The sequence below is a fragment of the Aethina tumida genome, chromosome 3 (assembly GCF_024364675.1).
Source record: "Aethina tumida isolate Nest 87 chromosome 3, icAetTumi1.1, whole genome shotgun sequence".
Lineage (NCBI taxonomy): Eukaryota > Metazoa > Arthropoda > Insecta > Coleoptera > Nitidulidae > Aethina > Aethina tumida.
This window is the reverse complement of record NC_065437.1, coordinates 5,005,738-5,011,737: the sequence shown is the minus strand read 5'-3', so window position 1 is coordinate 5,011,737 and position 6,000 is coordinate 5,005,738.

The following is a 6,000-nucleotide window of genomic DNA, read 5'->3' as shown; positions in this document are numbered from 1 at the left end:
CATGGACAATGTTTTCCTCTTTTTGAATTATTTTCATCATTTATATATATTACAAGAATTGAGGATATAATAGATGGAAAGAGTTGGTGCGTTAACTACTTGAGTCTTCAATCATCCTTCTCTAAATTAAATATCAAGCCACAATGTTTTCCTCTTGTTTAATTATCTTCTCCATTTGTATTACAACAATTGGGAACACAATGAATGAAAGAGTTGGTACGTTAACTTTATCAATTTAGGTCTTCAACTGTTTTCTTACAAATTAATTGTCCATGCACAATGTTTTCCTCTCTTTGAATTGTCTTCATCATTTATATATTACAAGAACTGAGTATATAATAGATGGAAAGAGTTGATGTATTAACTGCTTGAGTCTTCAATTTTCATTCCTCTAAACTAAATATCAAGCCACAATGTTTTTCTCTTGTTTGATTATCTTCTCCATTCAAATTACAAAAATTGGGATCATAATGGATGAAATTTGCTACGTTAACTTGATCATTTTAGGTCTTCAGTTCTCAAACCAATTATCTACGTACAATGTTTTCCTCCTACTTCATTATCTTTTCCATGTATATTACAACAGTTGAGTCCATTTGGGACTTGAATTATTTTTCTCCCAACCAATTATTGTATGGATTTTCGTTGTTGCTATACCTCGAAATTGAAAAGAACTTACAGAAGATAAAATCAGATTTATTTCCAGTTACGATTCATTAGGTGTAAGTGTACACTCTTGTTTGTAAATATAGAACCTCCTGTCGCAGGAGCAGCAACATGAATCACTCCCCCTATTGTCAGTTTCTTAAATATCCTCTTCTGTTTTTATCCGACTCTCGGCCGTAAATTCGAACTAATTTATTTCTGTCGAGGCATTCCCGAGATAATGTACTTAATATTGGCTGCAATCAGATGTTTTATTTTTATCTAGGCGCAAACTAATTTCGTTCCACGGGGTTTATTTTAATGTTTAATTTGGCAAAAGTTTATCCTAAGATGTGTGAAAGAATTGAAATATGAGGTTAATGGTTCCAGTTAATTAATGGACACGATTTCTTAATTAATAACAGTGTTGAACTGCAAGACCTTAAAAATTTATCGTAAACTATGTCGTTGTGTTTCACCAAAAACCCGACATGACGTTCCGAGGAACGTTAATAATTGCGTCTGATTTATGTAACATCATCAAAGAAATTCACGGTGCATTAATAATAACAATGTTGTCATATAGAAACTTTTAAAAATTTCACCGCCGGCGTGCTTAATAAATAACACTAATTAATTAGCCTAAACGACTGAAAATTTTCTCAAGCATCGGACATTAAAAAATCGCTGCTAACTGTTAACCAGGAAACATTTTTATGGACATCCGAAAAATGCGCTCCAACATCTATTTAAATCGTTTGGATTTCACGCGGCCTGAACAAGCTCGCTTACGCAGAAAGTTATGCGGATAACTGTTTCAGCACAACTTTTTCCGCCGTAACTGTTTTGTTTGATGTATGAAAATTAATGACGATTTTAATTGGGAGCAAATTGTAACGGCAACCTATCTCGAACATGCGTCCAACAACGAGGAAGGGTCAAGCGATAACACAGAAAATTAATTAATAACATGTAATTAATGAAATTCTTCGAAAGGCATCAATGGAGACTTTTGTACGTTCACGCACAACAAAGGGGGAGGTTCTGCTCCAGACGCGCCATAACTCATTTCCCTTTTATATTTAACATTTGAAGTATAGTTTTTCACCAAAAACGTACAACGTAATAGGCAGCGATGCGGAAATTCCGGCGTGGTTTTGGCATAAGTTCAGAGTAGCATTTTTTGAGTTGAAAAGTTAGTTCGGGTTCACGTTATTCCGCGTACATGGGTTTTAATTGAATTCCCCCGGGCGCAGCCGTCCCCCCACGGCCCCACCAGCCATCCGCTCACCCGCCGGCTTGATGTATTTCATAGGTGTCATCGGCAGCGGCCATTTATCAACTTGCTAAAAATTGTTCAGTCTACAGGAAACGTAAATTTTCACTGGAGCAAAAACTACGCTGATTGAACCAGTCGAAGTGCTTTCAGGGACCCCCGCACACACAACAATAAACATTTTGTTCCTTCCATTCTTTCAATGCCGGGACCGAGAGCTTTTAACTTCTATTAAAGCCGTCCAAAAAGTTCTGCTCTAATTTTCATCGGCTGGATACATGTTATTTATTGGACAACTTTTCGATTCTGGGGGCCTTTAAAAGCACTCTAATTGTTTGCCAATGGACACTCAAGCGTGGAAGATGGAACTCCTGCCATCGCAAGTCTTGCCACCATTTTAATTTTTACTCCGTGATGGATTTTGTTCAATTAATTTATGGGCTTTCGGCCTTTAAAATTAAAGAGCTGTCGCATGCTTGTGTCGCTTTAATAAATTGCACTTTTTCGGTTGGATCATTGATAATAAGAGGTTACTAATTAGAAGATAAAATGGATGTCGCGTGAAATTTTCAATTCCATTTAATTAGGACGGTTATTATTTAATAAATATGAAGTGTTGAAGTCGTCCAATTTAATAAATGATCGACAAATTAATCCTAAATGTACGAGTCAATTAAAAACTTTGGCTATGTAGGTACTGTATGGGAAAAAGAATTTATTACTAATAAAAGCAGCACTCAGTTACAGTTATTTAAATTAAAACGGATGTGTTTCTCAAAGTGAAGTTATCTCTTCGATTGTTATTTAAATTACCGAGTACCCTTTTGTACGATCAGGTTATGATGTTTTCATTAATTTATAGTTCAAATCGAGGCTAAAACTAAGAAGTTTTACCTTTAAAAGAAAGGTCTGAAGTTTAGTTTGTATTGAAATAAAATCAAAAAAGGCCCCGACCGATAATTACACGTTAGAAGTAGAGAATTAAGAATTGGTCGAGGGTTGTTTTTCGATGGTATCGTCCTCTAGCCCTATACATTTTAATAACACATAATGAATCTATTATTTTTGGAAAACAAGCCGGGTAGAGTGGAAACAGAGCGTCCATCATGCAAGGGAAATAAATCATAGGCCGAGTGACAGGGGAAGACTCAATTAATAATAGCGGAGGACCCCGAAAATCCGGCCATGGCCGACCCTAGGGGCGTAGTGGACAACGTTACGGTATTAGCATGGAAGAAGGGGAGGATAATGAGCGTGCCATGCGAAAAGCTTCCAAAAAGGCTCCGGGGGATGACTAATACGCACTGTCAGCCGTCCGAAGGAAAACAATCGTGCACAGTAATGAATCTATTATGCCAGAAATGAGTTCCCATCTGAAACTGACTGCGTCCAAGGACCCGTCCGCATTTAAATTACGAACGGGCCGGATTACACGGGGAGACGTTGCGGATTTATCTCGGAAAGTGGTAAAGATCGAAACACATTTATTGGGTAACAAAGGAACATCCATTCCATCCCCCCACATACACGGTTCCACTATTTCGCCACCCATCCCCGAGGACTGTTCACAAACTGCATCTTGTAAGGAAAAGGTTCAATTTATTCGTTTTTGTTTCAGGTACGTGTCCGACCAGTTCCATGATTTAAGGTAAAAACACCAAAATTTTCTCACGTAAATCATATATCTTAAATACGTCCACCGAATGCGGTCTATAAAGGGCCATTTTGTATGGCTGAATTATCCAATTTGTGCTGTTTGCGGCACCCTTTTTAACGAAACTACCGATGGCGAAAAAGCTGTAAGTTTTTTACTAACAAGACCCCCATATTTTCAAAAGCCAGGTGGTGGATGTAACGTGCAAATAAATTTGTATCTGTATTGAATGCATTGTGGAGATAATCGGGAGTGAATTAATTTTTGGGATGTGTCGTAAATCAAGGAAGGAGTGTTCGATCACAAGTTACAGGAGGTTGTAATTAAATACTGATTTATGGTATTTGAAATCGTTTTAAAAAAATAGGAAGGCACGATTTGATGATGTTAGGATTATGTGTAGCGGTATTTAGGTATGTTGAATACTGAGATGATTATCGGATTATTAGAGCAATTTTCTTTCACTAAAATGAAGCGTGACATGAAGGAATGGTGTTGTAAAACATTATCATTTCTATAAAGTTGTAGAAATGAGCAAAATGGAACACATATAATTTATTGTCAAATGTATATTGTGTAAATATTAGTTATTTCTTCAGATTAATATTAATGAAACTTAAGTTCTTCGAATATAATGGTTACAAATCTTAAAGCTAATTTTGATAGAAACAATAAAAAAAAAATGCCAATGTTTATTATTAAATTTTACATAATTAACCTTCAAGAATCTAATAATGGAAGCTAATTTGACAATATTTGTAGAAGAAACTAAGTAAAAGCTAAAAGTCATTTGTGAATAAAAATGAATGAAACATCCAAAATTTCCAAAAGGTATAAATTTGAGTTATTGCTTCAGTTTGATGACAACGAAGCTTAAGTAAGCTAATCGAAAATAATGATTAATTTATTGAGGTGAATTTGATTAAGCTAATCATGAACACTTTTGATATTTATTTTACGACTCAAAAAAAATGATACAATTTGTCCATTATTAAATTTATATTAACCTCTTTAATAACTAAAAAAACATTTGAAAATTGTTTGTATATAAAACTCATCGAAATATCCAAAATTTTTAAAAAGTGTCAATATGAGTTATTGCCTCAATTTGATGACAATGAACCTTAACCTGAGTAATTTATTTAGTCTTTTAGTTTGATGATAACGAAGCTTAAGTTTTTCAAAAATAATGATTAATTTATTTAGATAATCAATAACTTGATTAAAAGTTAATCTTGAAAACTTTTTATCTTTATTTCAGTACTGAAAAAAAATATATAACTTGGTAATTGTGAAACATAAGAATAAACTAATAAAATAAGCTGACACAATTTGTATAGTATATAAAACCAGTCTAAACATCCAAAATTATTAAAACGTGTTTTTGCCTCAATTTGATAACAACGAAGCATAAGCTTTTTGAATATAATGATTAATTTATTTAGATGAGCAATAACTATAGTAAAAGCTACTCTTGAAATTTGTTCTTTGTCAAATTTAGTATAAACTCTATTATTATTTACAAAAAAGCTTAAAATTTTGACATAGTTTAATGTGTTAATGTGAGTTATTGGTTTAGTTTAATGACAAAGAAGCTTAAGCTTTCCGAGATAATTATTAATTTATTTAGATGATCAATAACTTGATTGAAAACTAATGTTGAAACTTTTTTGTAGATATTTCATTTCATAAAAAAATTGTACAATTTGTTTATTGTCAAATTTAGAATAAATTTTATTATAACTAACAAAAGAAGCTTCAAAATTTGACTTAATTTGTAGACAAAACATCTAAAATTACTAAAACGTGTTAATGTGAGATTTTCGAGATAATGATTAATTTATTTCGATGATCAATAACTTGATTGAAAACGAATGTTAAAATTATTTTATAGTTATTTCATTACTCATAAAAATTGTACAATTTGTTCATTGTCAAATTTATAATAAATATTATTATAATTAACAAAAGAATCTTAAAAATTTGACATAGTTTATAAACAAAACATACAAACGTATTAATGTGAGTTATTGCTTTAGTTTAATAACAACGAAGCTTAAGTTTTTCGAGTTAATGATTAATTTATTTAGATGATTGAAAACGAATGTTGAAATTTTTTTATAGTTAGTTCATTAATCAAAATGTTATATAATTTGTTAAATGTCAAATTTATAATAAATTTTATTGTAACTAACAAAAGAAGCTTTAAAATTTGACACAGTTTGTAGACATAACATCCAAAGTTTCTAAAATGTATTAATGTGAGTTATTGCTTTAGTTTGATGACAACGAAGCTTAAGCTTCTCGAGATAAGATGATCAATAACTTGATTGAAAACGATTGTTAAAATTTCTTTATAGTTATTTCATCACTTAAAAAAATTGTACAATTTGTTCATTGTCAAATTTAGAAATATATTATTATA